The following is a 24,166-nucleotide window of genomic DNA, read 5'->3' as shown; positions in this document are numbered from 1 at the left end:
AAATGTCACGCTTGCGCATGTTTTCTGTGTGTGTGTCTGCACGTTGTAATTGGGCAAATAAATGCTCACTCCAAACTAGTGGTGTATTTCTCGAAGTTTTATACTATTTTTGTGATACTGAAGTACTTGCTGTAATTCTAAATAAAAATTTATATTTAAGAAAAAAAAGAAAACCTATGGCAAGAGAGTCCTGTGGGTCGCATTTCCTGTTCCAAGGTTTTGATTCCCAAAACTCTTCCCTCAACTGTTTGAGACACATGAACTAGCCCATCAAGTTCATTTGAATGGAATTTGAATTTTCATCTTTGCTATTAAGTAGTTCTGGTTAATCCTACTGATTTCTTTGAAAGAGTTTGAGGAGACCTTACTACTCAGACCATAATTTCTCTATGAAACCTGGTCCTATGAGAAATGTCTGCTTCCCTGAAAATTGGCCCCCGTAGTGAATGCCCAACCTTAGGAGGAGAAAATAAGAAGTACTAGTGAGTTTAACTGGCATTACCCATACTAGGATTTGCCTATGAGACTTCTTACCATTTAGCCAGATTACTTTGGGGAATCCCAAACTTCTCCACACACGTCTCCTCTTTGTTAGGGCAAAAATAAGCAGTTGAGTATTAGAAATTATACAGCTTAATCCCCACCAAACCTCTGCAAAATGTAAGTGTCTTTTAGAGAGAGGTTATTCCTTATGTCATAATAACTATGAGTTAGTGTCTTTCACATTGCAAGGAATAGATCCACACTTCATTTACTTCATCAGGTGGGAGCTTATTATAAGTATATACAGTTTATAATAATAATAATAATAGCTAAAATTTATTAAGCTTTTACTCTATATAAGCAATACAGTAAGGAGTTTACAAGCAATATGTCACTGAATCCTCATAGCAATCCCATGACGGGGGTACTTTATTGCCCTCTTTTTTACCAGGGAAACTGAGTCACAGAGAATTTAAGTACATGGTTGAATTATTTGGGCAGCTGGGGGCATAATCCATGTCTGTTCCCAAGCCCAATGCTCTTAACCACTCTTCTATGGTACTATGTGAATCCCACAAGAATTGGGGGATGGGGCCTCTTGGAGAACTAAAAAGTGTATCTCAGTGTCGCCCTTGTGGTCTCTTAAGCGGCTTCTCTCTTGGCTTCTCCATCCACTCCCTCTGCTTCTACCAGTTGCTTCTTTCTCTCTTCTCCTTTTTATCTCATGACTTCTGCTACTTACACTTTATGCCTACTGAGATTTTCTCTGTGTTGCATTCAAGCTTTCATAGAACCACAATCTGACTGGCTTATTTAGTCATTATCAATTGAGGAGTGTCCTCTCAGGTAAAATCCTTTCAGAGGCAGCATGATAAGCTGTCCCATTGCTAGCCGCCTTTTGCTCAGGACCAGCCCTGTTCTAATTGGTTGTGGCCAGGGTGATAGCGGGTGACATAATTGTAATGGAACACACATAGATACTCTTCTCAAAGGAGAACATGAAAGGTGTTCAGAACTTCATGGCTTATTAGTTATTTGTTGCTACACGTTCGTGTACATCTTTGCAAGTTTTAGTAACTAAAAAATAAGCAAACCAGTCACTTATTTGGCAAGTTTCTCAGGGTTTGAGATGTAGGATCAGTATGTTTTTAGGAGTGGAATATCATAAATGTCTGGAGTCAGGAGAGCAGGTGGGAATTACAGGGGATCAGCGGATGCCTTGGAGAGACAGGATGCAGCAAGAGGACCTTGAATATCCAGTGGGATGGGGTTGGAAGTACGGCAGACACGCAGAAAGGGATGAACCAGTAAATGGAAGGACACCCTTGCATTAGTCTGCTGGGGCTAATAACAGGGTATCCCAGACTGGGTAGCTTAAACAACAGACATTCATTGTCCCACAGTTCTGGAGGCTGGAAGTCTGAGATCAAGATGTCTGCAGGGTTGGTTTCTGGTGAGGCCTCTCTCCTTGGCTGCAGACAACTGCCTTCTCGCTACTTCCATGCACATTTGTAGTCTCTTTCTCTTCTTATAAGGACCCCAGTCCTACCGGATTAGAACCCTATCCTTATGACCTCATTTAACACTATCTCCATGAAGGCTCTATCTTCAGTACAATCATAGGCGGGTAGAGCTTCAACATATGAATTTAGGGGGAGATACAGTTCGGTTGGTAACACCCCCAGACTCTTTCCCTTTCCCTCTGGGTCATGACCAGCCCTGCACTCACCCTACTCATTCTTACACAGTCCAACAATTCATGCCTTATTTCAGGAGTGAAGGAAGAACCACATTTCTTTGATGTTTTGTAGAAATTTTTTGTAACGATGCTGTTTATTCTGCTCAAGAGAAAGACACTGTTTAGAATAAATGGACAAATCCAAGTCTCTGGGTTTAGTCTGGGGAGCCTTTCTAGTTGTCTCCAAGACTGAAAAGCACATGCATGTCTCAAGCGAGGTTTAATGAAAGAAGACTGAAATGTACATGTGCATGTTGGTCATAAATAACTGCTTATGAGGCAAGAGTATTTTAAAGTATGTGATAAAAATTACTCCAGAACCTCTATTTTTTGAACTCTTATATTTGCAAATAAGGGGCTTTGTTGCCATTAGTGAAGGTGCAGGGAAATTCATCCCTCGTGTCTTTAAGAAATACCTTAAAAAAAAAAAAAAAAAAGAAATACCTTAAAGTATTTTTACTTTAAAATGTGATATTCATTAATGCAGATATTTAATGATCTTACTACGTTCATTTATTTTTGTTTCTATTTAAATATAAAACATTTTAATATAAAACTCATGATAAAATAGCTCTTCAATACCAAAAGTCAACAATATGATTTTTTTAATTGGATTCAGCGGAAACTGGATATCATTTTGAATTCCAAAAGAAAAATTCTGATACAAGGGATAAACTTAAGCAAGTGTGTATTTAATTGGGTTCGTTATTTATTTAGCATATTGAAACTATCCATTTAATTTAAAAAATTAATTCTTTTGCCCCATGCTTTGAATAAGACGATTAATAATATGTACAGAAAATATTTAAGTATGTTGACTTCTTATCCTATTTAAAATAAGATATTTAAAATTCACTTTTGTCTTCTATTCATGTAATTTTATGCCTTCATGACAAATACTATCATGCTAGATGAGGCTTCATTTCTTCTAATAAAAATTAAGCAATTTCAAAGTTATTAGTATTATTTCTGAAATTCACAGTAACCTTACCAAAAATTTTATTGAGACTCAGAAAGTGGGTTAAGTATCTACTGGGTTCTAAACTCACTGTGTTTAACATATATATTATAGACATATATCATAAATAAATAATCAACCAACCATTCAACTTACACATGTATATCTTATTGGACTGATATTTCAAATTTATATCCTTGTGATACAGTTACAGTTTACATCCTTCCAGTTCCTCAAGGGTTTCAGTGGATATCTTAGAGTTATGGTTTGGGAAATTAGTGCTACAAATCGGCTCTAAATGGATTCCAGCCACTGTGAGTTCCCCTTTCTGCAAAATTGGAATAGCTGCGGAATGATTTCTGCAGATCTTTTCAGCAACCACAAGAGTTTGGTTTCTAAATTTGCAAGTCATTCTTTGGGAAGACCATAAGGAAAAAGAGAACTGGTCCTTGAGAATAGGAAAGAAGCAAAGGGAAAGGTAGAACGGAGCAGAGTTTTTGCATGAAGACTTGGGAGAAATGAGGAAACTAAGGCACATCTGGGCCAAAAGCTGGAGGTGGGCTGCAGAAGAGGAGATGGCTTTGAATAAGAAGTCCTGTGGGCAGAGCTGTGTTGTAAGAAGGAAGGAGATTGGGGTTAGGAAACACAATTCAGGTTTTTTAAGCCCCACTTTTCTTCATCCCAAATGTAACCTATATGACCTGCATCACAAATTCTAAATGTAATAGGGTCACCAGTCTCCTGTGTTACTTAAATATGTCTCCCCAAACCTTGTCAGCAGGAAGTCCCCGCTTCCCCCAGGTTAACCCAGTCCGAAGGGATGGTGCTGGCCCCGGCCCACCCCACCCCAAGAGTTACGGTGCAGTTTGACTGGCCGCCCGGGCGTGTTTCTCACAGCCATATTCTATCTCTGGGAACCAGTTCCTACACCAGTGGTGCAAGTCCTGTCAGGGAGGGTGCCTGACCCATCACTGTGGCCTCTGTCCCAAGCAGGGCTGCCTGTGCTCCACTGCGCAGCACCGGCCTGACCCACAGGCCCCAGGAGCATGGGATTAGGCTGGAGACAAGCACCCTTGTGGTCCAGGGAAAAGGCACCTTTAGTGATTCCAAGATGATCTCCTCTTCTGAGGGAGACCCTCTAAGTCATTCCAAGGGGCCCAGTCCTAAGCTTGTGGGAGCTGGAGGAGGGAAGTTGCCTTCAGTGATTTCAAGGCTCCTGCATATATGTATATGCGTGTATATACATGGATACATAGGTAGATAGATAGATAGAGACAGATAGATAGATATAAATATGTACATATGTAAAATCTCTGATGACATCCAGCACCACATATAACCGAAGTAGTCTGTGGTACTAACACTACCAGAGAACTTGGAAAGTTGTGTCCAACACTTCTAGGTTATAAAAGCAGAGACATTTTGAACATCTGCTTTGAAGACAGGACATACGAAAAAAATGTTCACAAAAAGAAGACAAATTTACAAGGACCTTTTTGAAATCGTAGTGGAGGTTGAGCCTAAATGTCTTCTAGGAACCCAAGACTGGGTTAGTGCAACAGTCCACGTGACTGCTGTTTAGTAAGTGTACAATGAGACAGTCTTTGCTTACTGGGTTGTCTTTATTGGTTTGTTCAGTGGACATAAGAAGATTCATGAGAGACGAGGCCATTTGTTTTTGCACACCACTATGTCGATCAATAAATACTTGTTGGATAAATGAGTTTACCTAAGACCTTGTAAACTCCCTCTAATTCCCCGTAAGAGCTTGATTCCCCCCACATGGAGCTGTTGTGAAGAACAAATGAAGCAATATATGTAAAGCACATAGCAGGAACTAACATTTATGGGAGCTGAAAGTGGGAATCAAATAAAAGAAGAGGCATCCCCCCCACCCATAGATCACCCCCTTGTACATACACCCTGGGCTGGGTTCTGTGTCATGAGGGGCCTCATGGACACATATGTGGGTATCCCACACAGCGAAGCTCGTCCAGCCTCACCCCGCGACCAACAGCACAGGCATGCTCAGGAAGGAGGGCCTTTGGAGCAGGTCCACACAAGCCCCAGGTGCAGCTTTGGGGCCATTGGGGCAGGGGATTCTTTCATTCCGGGTACTTGGGACATGGAGGGGGGGTGGGTGCAGACTCTGGGTGGACATGTCCCTGGGCACCAATGAGCATTTCATCCCACGGGGGTGCTATGCATATGACCAGGGCAAAAGCTCCCATTACCCAGATCTACGGGCAATGTTGGTGCTTCTAGAACACACCTGGTACATAGTAAATGCTCTATCAGTGGGGAGGAGGGAGAGAGATGGAGAGCAAGAGATTGAGTGAGAGAGAGACAGAGAAAGAGAAAGTCAGAGAGACAGAGGGACTCCTGAGCCAGCAAGACCAGACTTCAATCAGATTGAAGAGACTGACAGATACAAAGTAAAAATATGGGTAACGAGGAGTTTAGTCTGTTATGGTGGAATTAAAACAGGAGAACCTACAAGACAAATCAGTATGGCCACAGATCCCTCAAGCATCAAAGAGGTGGCAAAGGTAAGGAACAAGACACCAGAGGAAGGGGACAACTTGGTAGGGGACAGAGAAAACATCAGAGGCCAATGGGAGCCACTCAGCCCCCTGATATGCTTGGGTCATGGGTCTAAGCCGGCTTCCCTTCCCCTGAGGGCACCATTCCCTCCATAAGGTGGCCTCCCCAATTCTTGCAGTTCAACCATTGCGTCTCTTTTCTATGTTTCAATGTATTAACTAAAACGTGGAGTTTTAAGAAAGCAGGCTCCTGGGCTTCCCTGGTGGCGCAGTGGTTAAGAGTCTGCCTGCCGATGCAGGGGACGCGGGTTCGTGCCCCGGTCCGGGAAGATCCCACATGCCGCGGAGCGGCTGGGCCCGTGAGCCATGGCCACTGAGCCTGCGCGTCCGGAGCCTGTGCTCCGCAACGGGAGAGGCCACAACAGTGAGAGGCCCGCGTACCACCAAAAAAAAGAAAGCAGGCTCCTTCACAGACAGTTATTATCTGGTGTGGTTTTGCTCATTCATTTTCTTCTTTTTGTTTTAATAACATCACATATACTGTGTTAGGTGCCAGGAGTACAAAACTGATTAAGGCATAATTCCTTGTCCTTGAGGTGAGAAGAGGCAGATGAGGGAGCTGAATATGTGAGCAAACGGTTATAGTGCATAGAGCTGGATAGAGACAGGAAAAAATGCTGTAGAGCACGGGGATGGCTTAGAACTAAGAGTCTAGTTTAATCAAACTCTAAAAGCAAAAGAGAATATTGCCAGAAAGACAACTTTACTGGTGCATAAATGCAAGAGTTTTTCAAGCAATCTTTCTAACTCATATAGATCTCCTGCTGGGACTGTTTGGGATGACCCCTCAGAAGACAAAAAAGGAGTAAACAAAAAAGAAGAGAAAGGTATTTTTTAATTTTTTAATACATTTTAAAATTTTTATTGAAATATAGTTGATTAGGGTTTGTTATAATGTGATAGTTTCAGATGTACAGCAAAATGGTTCAATCATACACATATGTGTAAATATATATATATATTCTTTACACTGTCTTCCATTATAGGTTATTACAAGATGCTGAGTATCGTTCCCTGTGCTATACAGTAGATCCTTGTTGGTTTTCTATTTTATATATAGTAGTGCACGTGTATTTTAATCTCAAACTCCTAATTTATCCCTCCCTCCACCTTTCCCCTTTGGTAACCATAAGTTTGTTTTCTGTCTCTGAGTCTCTTTCTGTTTTGTAAATAAGTTCATTTGTATCATTTTTTTAGATTCCACATATAAGGGATATCATATGCTATTTGTCTTTCTCTGTTTGGCTTACTTCACTTGGTATGATACTCTCTAGGTCCATCCATGTTGCTGCAGTGTATTTTAATTACCAATCTGAACCTCGCCCTTCATTCTGTGGTCACCTGCCCTAATTGTTAATGGCTTATTCTAAATGTCTTAGAAAACCACCAGAAGCATTGTTCTCCTAACGAATGTTTAGCTCTGAGTCAGAAAGTGCAAGGAGCCCAGAATTCCCCAAACTAAACCTTTCTCTGTTCCCTTTTATGTTCCTATTACGTAATCGTGGAGCTTGCTTACTGCATTAATGGCATGACTGGTTAAGAAGCACAGTTGCCTCTTTCACCTACCCCAATGGTCTTTTTGAAATGAAGACGTACTGACATAAGGAAATCTTGCATGAGTGATATGATAGCTATGAGAAAATAATTTCTGAGCGTGCCGTAAGATTTTACTAATGTATGTTTATTTACTGGGTTGTTCTTTTGAAGGACCAATGGCATTTTAAAGGCAAGCACCTTCTACAAATTTATTTGGCAATTTTGACTCTTTGCTTACAGAAAGAAATGCCATAACTTAATCACCTTTCACAGGCTGTTCCCTTCATTTTGCAAAATAGGCAATAAACCCTGTGTGTGTGTGTGTGTGTGTGTGTGTGTGTAGGGGAGGGTGTTGAGTATAAGACACAAAACCCAGCTTTCTCCTTCAGCTTGGTTAAATTACTCAACCTCCTGAACTAAGCTTCCTTTTCATAACTCCTTCTTCTGAACTACTTTTGTGATTTCATTCATAGATTTTTAGTTGGTTCTGACTTTAATCTCTCAGACTAATATAACCAAGGCTGAAGTACAAAGGATTCTAGATGGACAGTCAGGATGTGGGTGAGGTAACCCGCGTATGAAACACATTGCTCATCAGTTACCTTGAACAAATCACTCACCTCCACAGTTTTCTCATTTCCTTACTGTGAAAACTGGGTCACAGATTGAAATGCCTTGAGGTGCCAGGCGGGTAATACAAATGCGTGAATGGGTTCAGGGGTCGGGCAGTGTTGATGGTAGGAAGTGTGGTGGACAGATCAGCTTGCCTTTCCTAAAAGCATTCAAAACCAAAGTTAAAGAAATAAAAACAATCTGTAGGCCAGACGAAGTTTGGAGTTCTGCTGTTTGCAGTCTCTGAGTTAGATAATAATTCTCTCCCTCTCCAGTTTTCGTAGGTCTGTAGTCTTTGTTTCTTTGGCTTGAAGTCAAGATCTCTCAGCATCAGATTCTCCCCAGATTACAAATTGGGCACCTTTGGAAACTTCATTAATTCTTTTCATCACCAGAGAGCCCTTCCATAAATTAACTTATTCGTTGCACTCTTTATGTATTACTCATTGATTGCAGTCTTGAAGCTGCCTGACAACCTTATTCGTACTTGGAGAATTGAACAGAGTCTATAATATGAATTTTGAAGACATAAGACACTACAAGTGTGAATCAATTGAAGAAAGTAGCACCAAATTTTAAGTTTATCTGGAGAAAAAGGATGTGTTTTAAGCTAGTTTTAAGCCATCCAAACTTAAAAATAATCAGTGATTGCGTCCTCCTTTGCCATGATGTATCTTCAAAATGGAGATAAATTCTTAGGGCTTGAAAATCGGTAGCAGTGGGATGAATGAGGAAGGTAGCAATTTCCCTGCTTCAATGAAAACATTTCAGATTCGCTACATGTTAAAACACACCTAGAAACAAACTGTAATGAGCTCAGTAATCAGAATTTGGTTAAGATGGAGGAGGAGAAGCAAGCAAGGAGAGAAGAGCTTAAAGGAATTAAGTATGTCCTGGGTGAAGTGATTCACTGGGTAGAGAAATGGCATTATCAATAACTGTCAAGAAGACTTAAACTCTGGGAAATAGAGCCAATTTCAGCTGGAATAAAGGAACACATCAGTAATGTAAGGAAAATAAATTCAAAGAATGTTTAAACTAATCCAAGCAAATGGCAACAAAATAAAAATAGATTCTTTAAAACAGTGTTGAAAGAAGAGCTCTTATGCCATTTTTTTAATCACCCATTGGCTGTTAGTGCAACACCAAGCATGATGAGGGTACTCAACAAATTACCTGATTGCCTGACATGTGAAATGTTTAAAATAAACCGAATGTTGCTTTTAAAATTTTTTATCCGGAATAATTAGCCATTTCTAATTCTTACAAGTTCAGAATGACTCTCTTATCACCAGAACAGCTGGTGTCAGCATTTTTTATTGTGCTGAGTAACCACCAGGGCCCATGAATGGCAGAGTCTCTTTCCATGATCAACCCACCAATAAAGAGTTAATTGACGCCCTTTTCCATGCCCAGTCCTGAGATAGATTCCTTAAGAGCACTGAGCAGAATTTTCTTAAATAAATTAACTCAAAATTGACAATACAGTTATGATAAAATGAATCATATTTTATGGGTCTTGAAACATAATCATACCAACTTGCAAAGCTCATTTGTTATGCATGTAAGAAGGCAATAAACCCAAATTAGCTATGTACCTCAGTCATGATTATCATTTAATATATTTGCAATTAAGAAGGATGCTTAGGTTAGTCACGAGAAGAGGAAAAACTAAACTGGTGTGGAAAGTTTGGTTTTTTTAAATCATAGCTCTTTAAACAGTATATGGAAAATATACGAGTTGCTCTATCTTTCAAGGCTGAAGATAATTTTTCCCATAAAATTATAGTCAGACTGAGACTAAGCACGGGTGATCTAAAGCAAAGAAAAATGTAAAAATAATGGAAGATTGTGTGTGTGTGTTGGGGTGGCAGTATTTAGGGCTTAGTGACTATTTTATTTTACTCTGTTTTGTTTCTGTTGGTTTTAATTTTTAAATGTAACCAAGAATACAACACAAATTTGATACAAAAGTTATAAGATGCTAAGTATCTGCTTGAAAAGTGGGAAATTTTATTTATAATAATAGCCCTGGGTTACATGGGTAGTTCGCCTCCTGCAGATACAAAGACAAACCCATCCTTATTCAGCATCTCATCTTTATCCAGCATCCCAGTCCAGGTGGTACACAATGCAGGCTAGAGTGGAGAATGAGGGAACTAAACTCTGGAGACGACCAGGGCAGGCATTTTTTCTGCAAGTGAATAAGAATGAAAGAAGTGGCTGGGTAAATGGCAATTCCGTTTCTACCATCAGCCACCTACTCTTGGCCTGAATGCCTTGTCTGTGTGCTTCATACCAGTTGGTGGTGGGAGGGGGTATTAAGCCATGAGCATTAGATTTGTTGCAGGCAGGGGGACCCCTTCCAGGGCCCAAGAGTGGGCTCTTAACACTCAGAAATGAATTGTCTGAGGAGACACACGTACTGACAAAGCAAAAGACTTTACTAGGAAGGGGCGCCTCGGCGGAGATCGTGGGGTAAGGAACCCAGGAGAACTGCTCTGGCACGTGGCTCACAGTCTCAGGTTTTATGGTCATGGGGTTAGTTTCCGGGTTGTCTCTGGCCAGTCATCTTGCGTGTTGCCTATATCTGGTCTGACTCAGCATCCTTCCGGGTGGCATGCGCCTCTCTCAGCCAAGATGGATTCCAGCAAGAAGGATTCTGGGAGGTTGGTAGGATATGTTATGGGCTGGCATCTCCTCCCTCCTTTCCGCCCCTCTCGAATTCTCCCGGTTAGTTTTCGGTGGTAGCACCGTGCAAGCACCGTGTTCCTTATCGGGACCTCCTGTTGTGAGACAGCCCAGGCAAGTGGTTACCATCGTGCCTGGCCAAGGCGGGCGGTTTTGGTCAGCGGTTCCCTAACAGATCCACCGTGCACAGGGCTGCCATACAGAAGCTGCAGTATTTTGACTAGAATCCCAAATGACACTCTATTTTTATTCCATAATAGATACCCATTAAGCGCTTATGATGGGCCAGGCGCCTTTTAGACACCAGAAACTGTCAAATAAAAAAACAATTCCAGATTTATTTAAGAGAGACTATTCAGAAAGATTATTGCAAGGGAGGAAAAGAATTATTGCAGTAGGAGAAGAGGAATATTACAATAGAAAGGAAGCTGTGGCCATAAGATCTGTGAATACCTCAACGGTTAAACAAGGTTTTTCTTTTACAGGGAGGAGTGAAAAGGCTAGGAAGAATCTGTGTGGGAGAGTGGGGTGAAGGAGTGGTCTGATCAGACAGTAGATCAGAGAACAGTTTACCCTGCAGCCAACGTATTCTCACCCGCCTGCTGGCTCAGGCTGAGGGTGGGCCACAGTTCAGTGGTCTCGGGGAAGGAGAGAATATTAACCAAAGTTTGGTTAATAAATATTTCGATCCAGTTGCTCAGTAGAGACAAGCAGTTCAGCTAGTCATTTATAAGGCAAAGAATAGAAACTTGGAAGGTCTGTGTCTGGCCTTGTTATAGGTAAACAGGGGGCATCCATGAACTAAGTCATTTTGGGGAAGGATGGTTCTTTTTTTAACATCTTTTTTGGAGTATAATTTCTTTACAATGGTGTGTTAGTTTCTGTTTTATAACAAAGTGAATCAGCTATACGTACACATATATCTCCATATCCCCTCCCTCTTGCGTCTGTCTCCCACCCTCCCTATTCCACCCCTCTGGGTGGTCACAAAGCACTGAGCTGATCTCCCTGTGCTATGCGGCCGCTTCCCACTAGCTATCTGTTTTACATTTGGTAGTGTATGTATGTCCATGCCACTCTCTCACTTCGTCCCAGCTTATCCTTCCCCCTGCCCGTGTCCTCAAGTCCATTCTCTACATCTGCGTCTTTATTCCTGTCCTGCCCCTAGGTTCTTCAGAACCATTTTTTGTTTGGTTGGGTTTTTTTAGATTCCATATATATGTGTTAGCATATGGTATTTGTCTTTCTCTTTCTGACTTACTTCACTCTGTATGACAGACTCTAGGTCCATCCACCTACTACAAATAACTCAATTTTGTTTCTTTTTATGGCTGAGTAATATTCCATTGTATATATGTGCCACATCTTCTTTATCCATTCATCCGATGATGGACACTTAGGTTGTTTCCATCTTCTGGCTATTGTAAATAGTGCTGCAATGAACATTGTGGTACATGACTCTTTTTGAATTATGGTTGTTTCAGGGTATATGCCCAGTAGTGGGATTGCTGGGTCGCATGGTAGTTCTATTTGCAGTTCTTTAAGGAAGCTCCATACTGTTCTCCATAGTGGCTGTATCAATTTACATTCCCACCAACAGTGCAAGGGGGGGTTCCTTTTTCTCCACACCCTCTCCAGCATTTTTTGCTTGTAGATTTTTTGATGATGGCCATTCTGACTGGTGTGAAGTGATACCTCATTGTAGTTTTGATTTGCATTTCTCTAATGATTAGTGATGTTGAGCATTCTTTCATGTGTTTGTTGGCAGCCTGTATATCTTCTTTGGAGAAATGTCTATTTAGGTCTTCTGCCCATTTTTGGATTGGGTTGTTTGTTTTTATAATGTTGAGCTGCATAAGCTGCTTGTATATTTTGGAGATTAATCCTTTGTCAGTTGCTTCATTTGCAAATATTTTCTCCCATTCTGAGGGCTGTCTTTTGGTCTTGTTTATGGTTTCCTTTGCTGTGCAAAACATTTAAGTTTCATTAGGTCCCATTTGTTTATTTTTGTTTTTATTTCCGTTTCTCTAGGACGTGGGTCACAAAGGATCTTGCTGTGATTTATGTCAGAGAGTGTTCTGCCTATGTTTTCCTCTAAGATTTTCATAGTGTCTGGCCTTACATTTAGGTCTTTAATCCATTTTGAGTTTATTTTTGTATATGGTGTTAGGGCTTGTTCTAATTTCATTCTTTTACATGTAGCTGTCCAGTTTTCCCAGCACCCCTTACTGAAGAGGCTGTCTTTTCTCCATTGTATATTCTTGCCTCCTTTGTCAAAGATAAGGTGACCATATGTGCGTGGGTTTATCTCTGGGCTTTCTATCTTGTTCCACTGATCTATATTTCTGTTTTTGTGCCAGTACCACACTGTCCTGATTACTGTAGCTTAGTAGTATAGTCTGAAGTCTGGGAGCCTGATTCCTCGAGCTCCATTTTTCTTTCTCAAGATTCCTTTGGCTATTTGGGGTCTTTCTGTTTCCATAAAAATTGTGAATTTTTTGTTCTAATTCTGTGAAAAATGCCATTGGTAGTTTGATAAGGATTGCAATGAATCTGCAGATTGCTTTGGGTAGTATAGTCATTTTCACAATGTTGATTCTTCCAATCAAGAACATGGTATAGCTCTCCATCTGTTTGTATCATCTTTAATTTCTTTCATCAGTGTCTTAACAGTTTTCTGCATACAGGTCTTTTGTCTCCTTAGGTAGGTTTATTCTTAGGTATTTTATTTCTTTTGTTGCAATGGTAAATGGGAGTGTTTCCTTAATTCCTTTTACAGATTTTTCATCATTAGCATATAGGAATGCAAGAGATTTCTGTGCATTAATTTTGTATCTTGCTACTTTACCAAATTCATTGATTAGCTCTAGTAGTTTTCTGGTGGCATCTTTAGGATTCCGTATGTATGGTATCATGTCATCTGCAAACGATGACAGTTTTACTTTTTTCTTTTCCGATTTGGATTCCTTTTATTTCTTTTTCTTCTCTGATTGCTGTGGCTAAAAATTCCAAAACTATGTTGAATAATAGCGGTGAGAGTGGTCAACCTTGTCTTGTTCCTGATCTTAGTGGAAATGGTTTCAGTTTTTCACCATTGAGAATGATGTTGACTGTGGGTTTGTCATATATGGCCTTTATTATGTTGAGGTAAGTTCCCTCTATGCCTGCTTTCTGGAGAGTTTTTTCAAAAATGGGTGTTGAATTTTGTCAAAAGCTTTTTCTGCATCTATTGAGATTATCATACGGTTTTTATCCTTCAATTTGTTAATATAGTGTATCACATTGATTGATTTGCATATATTGAAGAATCCTTCCATTCCTGGGATAAACCCCACTTGATCATGGTGTATGATGAAGGATGGTTCTTTGCAAGCAAATCATTTCTCAAATACTAAAGGATGGGGGGATTTCTTAGACTTTACTGTTTTCCAGGCTCTCAAGCATCAGGTAAAGTTTAGCACTGTCAGATGGCAACAAAGGAGACAAAGTGGGTCCTCGCAGTCAAGGACCTGAGATTCCATGGGATGAAATGAACAGGGACCTCTAGGCCTGTCCATTAATATGGTCGTTTCAGATCCTGCTAAGCCTATGAAGAAAAGAGGAGGATATGACGATGGTGGGCAGTGACTGGTAGAGGAGCCCTCTGATGGTGGAGACAAGAGAAGGTCTCCTAGAAGACATGCCATTTGAGCTGAGAATTAAGTGATGCAAATGCGCCATCATGGCAGCTAGACCATCCTGAATGAGGTAGGGAACAGGAATGAGACTGGAAAGGAAAGCAGGACTATAACAGGTGGGACTTGCAGGTAAGGAGCCTAGACTCTGGTTGCTCTGCCGAGGATGGACAGAGCAGAGGGAGAGCAAAGACAGGGAGGCGAGTAGGAAGGGCCCGGGAATTCTGCAGAGCTGGATGATGGTCTGGACTGGGGTTGTGGTACTGGGATAGTGAAAAGTCATCCAGTTCAAGGTATGCTTTGGAAGTAGAGCTAATGAAATTTAGATAAGGCATGAGGAAGTGATAACAACAGCAAACCCTTCCATAGAACCTATAATGCTCTAGGCACCGTTGTGAGTGCTTGATGTGTACTAACACATATTTTATCTTCACCAAAAAACATGAAGAGACAGGTACTGTATGGTTCCCATTTTCAGATAAGGAAACTGAGGCACAGAACGATTAAGTAATTTATCCAAAGTCACAGAGCTAATAAGCGGCAGAGCTGAGATTTGAACCCTGGTAGGCTCCAGGGCAGACTCTAGCATGTATGATTCCTGTAATTTTGATCTGAGCTATTGGTCCTGCCATTGGTTGAAATATTTAAGGCTCGGTGGGAAGTGGACTTGAAGAGGGGATCAATGGCTCAGTATAGGCCATGTGAATTTTCTAGTACCTGTTAGATAACCAAGTGACAGTATTGAAAATTTAACTGGGTATATGTTTGGAGCTCGGGGAAAGTTTCAATTTGGAGCTGTAACTTCCAGCATCTTCAGCATATAGATGGCATTCAACACCACAGGGTTAAATGAGATCACCTCAGGGTTTGGGGGTGGGAGAGGAGAAAAAGCCAAGATCTGCACCCTGAGCAGGTCAGAGGTGTAGAAGCTACACCACTGGCTTCGAGCCTCTATTCGAGTTTTCCTGATTTCGGCATGAGGATATCTGTTCTGATGCCTCCTTCTCATACTCTTGCAGCTTGAAAAGAAACTCTGAAGTAAGCTGGAAGTTAATTTGCAATTTATTGGGGGCGGACTATCTCTCTGTGTATAGAAAATCTCATTCTTGATCACTATGAGAATGACCGCTTGCTCAAGCTAAGATACCGCTTTGTTAACGTGTAGGAGACCTACTAGCACTGGAGCCCTAGACTATTTGAAATATAAAAGACCGAGTTGCAGTTTACTAAATGGTTTCCTATCTCCCATCCTCTTTGACCTTCACACACACCCCAGGAGGTAAGCAGGCCACTGATGATGATGACCCTTAGCTGGTGAGAGTCTGATGTTTGAGAGACGAAAGTACTCGCTTAGGGCTATACTGTTGAGTAGCAGAACTGGGATTCAGACCCACATCATGTGCTACCAAATCCTTTGCCCCCTTCAGCGGCACCAAGCCTGCTCAGCACAGCCAGTGTACTTCGTTACATTTGCAACTCCCATTCATTCTGTCAAAAGACAAAGGTAGAAACGCAAACATTTAACTTTATCTCTCCTACTAGCCAAAATGTCTAAGTGTTGCTAATATTGAATCCCAGGACATCATGGGTTATAGATAAGAGCCCATAAAAGGAGTCCGACAGGAACTGGGCAGACGGCCAACACTTGCAGAGGGCGATCGGCCCAGTCGGGCTTCATTACTTTGTTAAACATGAATTCTCCAAGCGTGAAGCGCCCCCATTTCCATATGTAAATATAAAACGACGTGTAAAAGTCAACTAAAAATAATCTGTGGGTTTTTTTAAACCATAATTGTGTATTTGCGATATTACAAATAACTGAGAGTTGATATTCAAAGAAAAGCATGTAGGTAGAAAACAACAATATGTAAAACCCATCCCCTGTCCTCTGTGTGCTGGTGATGGTGAAATGGGCAGGGACTTTTAGCAGAAATCTTAAGCAAATTATAGCAAATATCAGTTGGTTTTTAGTACCTGTGCCAGCCAAGCTGACTCTTTAACAAAGGATTCTTCTGGGTCATTTTTCACCTGTCAAGATTCCCGGGGAGGTGTCTCTCTCTTGTCCCCGCCCTTTCAAATGCCAGCTGATTCAGTCACTAGAACGTTCATTTACCTTCCTGCTTTGAGACAGTACAGCACAGCAGGTTTAACTAAATTGCCAACAAGACCATCTTAAATTACTGGTACCTCCACCTCCACCCCTTGCAGCACCTCCAGCGGGAGCAGGTGTGACGGGCTTTCAGAGCAACAAGTGTTCTTTGCTACTGTTGCTCTGAACCCTTTGGCAGACACCAGTCAGGAAAGAACAAGTCAAGGACAAGGAACCGGAGGGTGAGAGTACCCGGAACACTGGCCACCCTGTCACCCGACACTGCCTGCAGCCTGGGAGGCCGAAAATCATATACGAGGGGGAACTTGTCTGAACGCGGCATGGGCTCTGGTTGGCAGAGGAAGGCCACCTGATTTCTATCTTTCCAGATGCTGATGTCAAAGACAAGTTCAGCAGATGTGCTGTCACTGACATGATGCCATCCTCTGATCTCAAAACAAAGAACAAAATCCCTCTGAATTCTCACCAGACGTGCCTGTGAACCTGTACAGCTGATGGGTGAGTACTATCTTCCTGGACAGTCGAGCAGCATCCTACGACATGCTTTAAAAACGCAAGGCAGTGAGAACCGCTGTCAAAAGGTGAAAGAAAAGAGAAGCAGCAGTGATTAGACACAACAAGAGAGCATCCCTTGTCTGAAAAATGTGAACTGTGGCATCCTCCCTTTCGCCAGGGCTTTCTGTCTCTCTGGATTGGTGCAGTGGACAAGGACGTTGTGCAGAGACGTCTCCTGAACCCCAACCTGGCCCCAAACTATATCCTTTCTACTCTCCTCTTTTAGTTTATTTATAATTCCTCTGAAATTAACTTTATTACTCAAGGGATAGTTAGCCTGTATGGGATTCTAAAACAGTACGGCTTAGCCAATGCCTCACAACCTCTTTCACATCAGCACACTCAGAACAAATGACAGTATTTGGACAACACAGCAAGGGAAATGGAGGAGGCTGGCCAAGGGTCCCTGGGCCACCCCCTGGGAAGCAGTATCTGAGCACACATCACTTGGAAGCACTGACTTAGATCAGGGAGCTCAAGCCACAGGTACTTGATTCTTGTAGGACAGGAAAACATGCAAGACTCACTTTTATGATATTATCAGGGCGCCAGCATGTAGATTCTGGGGTCCAATACTTCCATCCTAGAGCTACTGAATCCAAATTCAAGTAGTCGGGGAGATCTGGGGATCTGAATTTATGCAAGCTCCTCGTGTCGTCTTCATGCGGGTTAAGGCTGCAAACCTCTGTGTTTGGTGTCTCCATTCTCATCACCCTTACTTCCTCCCCAGCATCCCTTACTTCTCTCCCGCATCCACTTCCTGGCTGGGGTGTTTCCTCTGGGGAGCTAGCACTTCCACATTAAGAGAGTAGAAGACAGAAGAAAGAAAAAAGACTCAGTAGAACTAAACGCAGAACTTGGGTGCTCAGAGGCTGTCGGTACGTTTGAGCTGGACCAGAAAGGACCCCTCACTTTCCACACAAGACCCGAGGGCCCTGAAGATCAGAACTCCCACCCCTCCCCCAGCTCTTATTAACCAACAGCTTCACCAGAGGGGTAAAGAAAGAAATGACGCATCCCTGGCATGGCGAAGTGGGAAGGAGAGAGGGGGTAAAAATACTTCTTCCCACTCAGCTGGCGTATGGGAAGAAGAGGCCCCGAGAACAGCTGCTTGCTGGCAAGCTAAAGGAAAAGGCAGAACGCGGTCTGGTTCCTTCCTTTGGACTGTGCGTTGGCTTTTTCACCTAATAGTCAGATTTGTTTACAGGCACGTGGGCTCTCAGATGTCCCTGACCTTTCAGACGTTACAGACACAGCCCAGGGCGCCACAGTTAATCTAAGGAAGCAATTCTAAGCACTTTCCTAACTCTCTGGCTATTCATAGCCTTTATAAAAGGCAGGGGTTGGACACCCTAATAAGTAAGGTCTAGCACCTAAGTGCACAGATAACGATTAAAAACAGGGATCTGCCGCCCCGGTTTAGCTGGGCGAGGGGGCAGGGGAGAGGTGCCAGTCACGCCTACAGCACAAGGAGGAGGAGAAAGCAGAAAAGGGGGCTCAATCGTGTGCTCTGGGCAGAGACCACATTCGTGTGAAGGGAGGGATCAGGTGGGCGTAGAGTTACTGCAGGGCTGCACCTCGGCCACCCCGCCAAGGCGACGATACAGCAGCCCCTCCTGTAAGCCTGGTGCTGCAGCTGGGGAGCTGGGGCCAGAGCACCCCCGCATGCAGCGATGCAGCACCGTGCCGACGGCTGCAGCCCGGGCTGCCTGCGGCACCGGCACCGGCCTGCTCACATCTGCTGTTCACCGTCAACACCCGTGCAGCTGCGCACGGTGCCGAGTGCTCTCCGGAGCCCCGTGAGTGTGTGTTCACAAAGGCTAAGCTAGAAGATGACTTTGAATGCACAGGCGATGTTTCCTGAGGCAGGCTACTGAAATCTCTCTCCTCGGGATGGCTATGACCACATGCTGCCTGCACTGTCTCGCTCTTCTGTTACCACATCTCTGGTTTTGCCCTCAGCACCTCGGCTGCCGTTTCTGTCAAGTTTAACCCAGCCCCACCCAGGACTGCACATGATAACTGCTTTCCACCAATGTTCCCATCAAGGAAGATACCACGACAGCGATTCATTCCTAGAGAGAATTATCTGTGCACTTAAGGGTTACCCGATCTGCTGTGTTTTGGGGACTTCCAATATGCCAAGGTCAGGAACCCCTCTGATGCTGTGATTTATACAGTATATGCTAGCCAATGTGCTTTAGTGCCATGATTGCCATAAAATAGTCCCTCTGTGGGTGATGCTACCTCTCATGTGAGCGGTTTCGCCCAAATGGAAAACCTACCTAGGAAAGACAGTTAGACTTTCCAGGTATTTAAGCAATAGTTAAATTGGTATTGTATTTCATTCTTAAAATTGAAAATGCAGTTTTCATTTTCAGTGCACTCCGAAGTTATTCACTAATGATATGCTGCAGTTTTTAAGCAGAGATGATATATTAAATCACTTTATGAATGATTTTTTTAAACACAGACGTTGACTAAAATGCTGTACAGTAAGTCCCCTACATACGAACCTTCAAGTTGTAAACTTTCAAAGATGCGACCGTGCATTCCATCACCATCAGGCATGAGTGAAATTAAACCTCGCCCTCCGTCTGCTATTGCTGATGACCCTTCAGCTCTACCGTCTCCCACCTCCTCTCCCTCCCCCAGTCAGTAACTCTTCTTGCCTGTTCACTCGATGCCAGCCCCTGTGTGCCAGCTGTTGTACTGTACTACTGTACTTTTCAAGGTACTATACTGTAAGATTAAAAAATGTTTATTTTTTGTTTGTTTTTTTATGTATTATTTATGTGAAAAGTATTATAAACCTATTACAGTACAGTACTATATAGCCAATTGTGTTAGTTGGCTACCTAGGCTAACTTTGTTGGACTTACGAACGAATTGGACAAACCCCCTCTCGGAACCGAACTCACACGTATGTAGGGGACTTACTGTAAATAGTTTGGCTGTAGAATTCTTGACTACGCCTGGCTTAGGGATCTTTAATATGCAATTTTTCAGACATTGGAAGTTTTTAAATGTTTTGTACCTGCTGCGCCCCAGAGTTAGGGACTCTGCATTGCTCTCCTACTCTAGGTTTACACTAGAGCTTTGGCATGTGTCAAATGAAACCGAAGTTCGGCATTGCTTTTCTTCAAAACATTCTATTGTGCAGAATAAACTCTTACGGGAACAAGAATGTTAATTATGTAATAATTTCACTAGACAAGCAAAGAGCAATTCTAATCTAAGTAATGTCTCCTTATACCTCCCTTTTATGACATAAACACAGTGGCGATTTTGAATGCACTTACCAAGGATGTTCTCTATGGTTTAGGTGAAAGCCATTCAGCTGCTCCAGGCAAGGACAGCAGTAAGTAACAGCTGTGTCTGTGCTGGCGTCACGGGTATAATGCCTGGGTCACAGGGGTGAGAACTGATTCTGCTGGGCTGGTGCTTCATGGGATGCTTCTGTCTCTTGGTGCCCACCCCTTCCCCGGGCCACCTTTGTTAAGTATGATTTGGCTCAAACCTGATTCAAAGTGGTCCTCCTGGTGTGTACGCACTTGTTCAATAATATGAGACAACATTTTCTTCTCCTCTCCTTGCCAGGTGCATGACACTGCTTTGGACTTTCTAGGATGTAGGAGAAAAGAAATCTTTTAAAATATAAAATAATCAATTCTTTGGAAAACTGAGTTGGGCTGCGTTCTTGCTGAATGTTCTTATTGTTGACTACTCAAATACCAAGATTTTTTTTTTTGCATTTGGTTAATTAAAAATTTGCAAATTCACTTCTCTTTTCCTAACTTTATTGAGGTAAAATTGACATGTAAAATTATAAGATAGTTAAAGTGTACCAATTCGATAATTAGATATACGTGTATATTGTGAAAGGATTCCCCCATTAATTAACACACCCATCACCTCACATATTTACCCCCCCTTTTTTATTTTTGGTGAGAACATCTAAGTTCTAGTCTCTTAGCAAATTTCATTCACACAGTACAGTGTTATCAACTGTGGTCACCACATTACCTGTTATGTCCTCAGACTTTATTCATCTTATAACTGAAAGATTTTTACTCTTTACAGACCTCTCCCTATTTTCCCCAACCTCAGCCCCTGGCATCCACTTTTCAACTCCCTGCTTCTATAGGTTTGACTGTTCTTTTCTTTTAGATTCCACAAATAAGTGATGCCACTCCGTCTTTCTCTGTCTGGCTTATTTCACTTAGCATAATGCCCTCCAGTTTCGCCATGTTGCTGCGAATGATAGGATTTCCTTCCCTTTTAAAGGCCGAATAGTATTCCATTGTATATATACATACACATTTTCTGGATCCATTCGTCCATTGGTTGACAGACGTTTGGTTGTTTCCCTACCTCGGCTATTTAATGCTGCAATGAAAATGGGGGTATAGCTATCTCTTCAAGATAATGGTTTCATTGCCTTTAGATACCCAGAAGTGGACTTGCTGGATCATACGGTAGTTCTATGTTTAATTTTTTGAGGCACCTCAAAAAATTGTTTTCCATATTGGCTGCACCAGTTTACATTCCCACCAACAGTGTAGGAAGGGTCCCTTTCCTCCACATCTTCACCAGCAAGTCTACTTCTTTTTTAAAAAAATTTTTATTGGGATAGAGTTGATTTACAATGTCGTGTTAGATTCAGGTGTACGGCAAAGTGAATCAGTTATACGCACACATACAGCCACTCTTTTTTAGATTCTTTAGATTCTTTCCCATATAGGTCATTCCAGAGTACTGAGTAGAGTTCTCTGTGCTATACAGTAGGTCCTTATTAGTTATCTACTTCTTGTTCATTGTTAAATTCACTGTAAATGAAGGCTTTTACAATTAAAATGAGATTTGTTTCCATCTAAAGAAAGAGGCAAGAGTGCCTGCAAAACTGAAACATGGCCCGTGCGAGCAGAGCAGAGTGACAGGACTGGCTGGCTCGCCCAGAAATTCTGCCCCTTGCTTTTCTTCATGCCCTTATTTCCTCCCATCTGGCCTTTTCTCCTGTCCTTGGCTTTCTCAGAAAAAGTCGTCATCATCCTCATCACCACCATCACCATCACCACTGACAACCACAGATACATATTTAATAAAATAGCAATGAATAGCGAGTCTCCTCCAGAAGAGAAACAGAACACGTGAACACACAGTAATTCAGGTTAGTATGAGCCAGTAAGTGGCACACAAGCATATCTATTTTCTAAATTCCAGTCTCCCAGCCCTTTAAGTTGCTGAAAAATACTCAGTAAGCACTCTTGGAACACGGGTACAAATCTTACTGGGTTTGTAGCCTGCGACCTGCACTGGTGGGTACAAAATCCACGCGCTTCAACTTTGTGAGCAGACAGGAGCGTTTCCAAAGTTAATTCAATTAGAGGACAGAAAATTGAAAGCATCCAAAACGATTTCCCTAACCTCTTCAAGTATGCTTGAGTAATATGTAATTTAAGCACTTCTCGTCGTGAGTTAAAACATATTTAACACTTATAAAATCTTAAAAGTCAAGATTTAAAATGTGTGGCTTTGCTGAACATACATCAAATTTACAGGCATTGAAGGCCTGCCTGCCATCAATTAATGATGGCAAAACAGCTAAAGATGTTTTATCAGTATCTGTTTGCTAAAAGGAAAAATCTGTCTACTCAATTAGCACAGACACAGAAAATGAAAGTGATGTTGCTAATGCCTTTGTTGGAGTTATCCCTACAATCTGGGTTTTGTTTAAATCAAATAGTATGCTGTAATCAATTTTAGCCCATTTTAAAATGCATGTGTTATGATCAATCAAAACCTTTTTTTTTTTTTTTTTTGTGGTACGCAGGCCTCTCACTGTTGCAGCCTCTCCCATTGCGGAGCACAGGCTCCAGACATGCAGGCTCAGCGGCCATGGCTCACGGGCCCAGCCGCTCCGTGGCATATGGGATCTTCCCGGACCGGGACACGAACCCATGTCCCCTGCATCAGCAGGCAGACTCTCAACCACTGCGCCACCAGGGAAGCCCTCAAAACCATTTTTAGTGCTATTTCAGGAAAGAAAATAATTCTGAACATCAGAGAAATTTTTTTATTGGCACCAGAAGCATCACCTCGAACGCATACGATGTAGGACCTAAAGCTCTTATAAAATTATATTTCCTGGGAGTGCCATGGTGGCCTAGTGGTTAGGATTCCCGGCTTTCACTGCTGGGGCCCGGGTTCAATCCCTGGTTGGGGAACTGAGCTCCTGCAAGTTGCACGGCCAAAAAAAAAAAAAACCTTATATTTCCAATTAGGAAATCAATAACCATAACACATAAGTAGTTAAGTTGATCTTGGTCTGAAACTTGCCTTCTTCAATTCACTTAGAAGCCCTGTATGTCATGAGAAGGCTCTAGTGATTTATTTTGTCAAAATGACCTGAAATCATCTCCTTCACTAACACCACTTCACAGATTTAATAAGCAAAATGCATAAAAACCACAATCAGTGACAATGGTCAGAACAGAGTTAACTTGTGCTAGTAATTTACTATTTGATTCCTATATAGAGTAGGTCAGTTTTAAAAGTAATATTTTAAAATAGTGTATGTTCCACTGACATGAGGTACTAGACAAATTCATAGAGACAGAAAGTAGAATGGTGGTTAGCAGGGGCTGGGGGCAGGGTAAATGGCGAGGTTTTGTTTTACGAGTATAGTTTCAGTTCAGGGTGATCAACAGTTCTGGAGATGGATGGTGGTGATAGTTGTATAACAATGTGAATGTATTTAACACCATAGAGCTGTACGCTTAAAAATGGTTAAAACTGTAAATTTTGTTATGTATGTTTTACCACAATAAAAAATAAAACTAAAAAATTCACAGTTTAGCTACCTTATTCTCAAAGCAATAATAAGTAACTGGTGTGAAAGGAAGTTGAATGATGTATTCCTTAAGTGAAAGACGGTACTTAGATTTCCAAAGTATATATCTCCCTTCTATTCAGCAGGGTCTATTTTCTTATAGCAAGGTCAACTTTCAGAGTTTTTTAAAAATTACGAACATTTCAGTGGCAAATCTTTCTGTTATTTTTGACAGATGGTATACAAGGTGCTTCCTTAGAGATTTATTTGACCTCTACTCCTGCTCTGTTGTCTTACTTGAAAAGATGTCCCTGAAACCAAACATCATACCATTCCACGCCTAAGAGAAGACAGGTGGAGATCTACCTGTAGAA

The 24,166-nt window shown here is 41.9% G+C and overlaps 2 protein-coding genes across 10 annotated transcripts in view; one reads left to right on the top strand and one right to left on the bottom strand.

Annotated features, from left to right (window-relative positions):
• The window catches only part of ASPH (aspartate beta-hydroxylase), a 386,456-nt gene extending 362,645 nt beyond the window's left edge, over positions 1-23,811 (top strand). For 3 of the 5 annotated variants that reach the window (XR_007472942.1, XR_007472939.1, XR_007472940.1), the window contains 2 exons: positions 6,539-6,609; positions 16,774-23,811. The gene's annotated coding sequence lies outside the window, so the exon portion shown is untranslated. The remainder of the gene's footprint in view (positions 1-6,538; positions 6,610-16,773) is intronic. The other 2 variants (XR_007472943.1, XR_007472941.1) reach the window with 2 other exon arrangements.
• Positions 1-24,166, bottom strand: part of CLVS1 (clavesin 1) — a 220,431-nt gene that overhangs the window by 155,046 nt on the left and 41,219 nt on the right. Inside the window, exons 3-7 of one of the 5 annotated variants that reach the window (XR_007472946.1) lie at positions 20,481-20,584; positions 20,263-20,364; positions 17,488-19,245; positions 16,872-16,976; positions 10,315-10,716 (exon numbers count right to left, since the gene is read on the bottom strand). The exons of 1 other annotated variant lie outside the window; for it this stretch is intronic. The gene's annotated coding sequence lies outside the window, so the exon portion shown is untranslated. Of the gene's footprint in view, positions 1-6,239; positions 10,125-10,314; positions 10,717-16,871; positions 16,977-17,487; positions 20,585-24,166 lie in introns of those variants that run through there. 3 more of the 5 variants (XR_007472944.1, XR_007472945.1, XM_004274981.3) reach the window with 3 other exon arrangements.

The sequence above is a fragment of the Orcinus orca genome, chromosome 17 (assembly GCF_937001465.1).
Source record: "Orcinus orca chromosome 17, mOrcOrc1.1, whole genome shotgun sequence".
NCBI classification, from domain to species: Eukaryota; Metazoa; Chordata; class Mammalia; order Artiodactyla; family Delphinidae; genus Orcinus; species Orcinus orca.
This window is presented reverse-complemented; position numbering and strand designations above follow the sequence as displayed.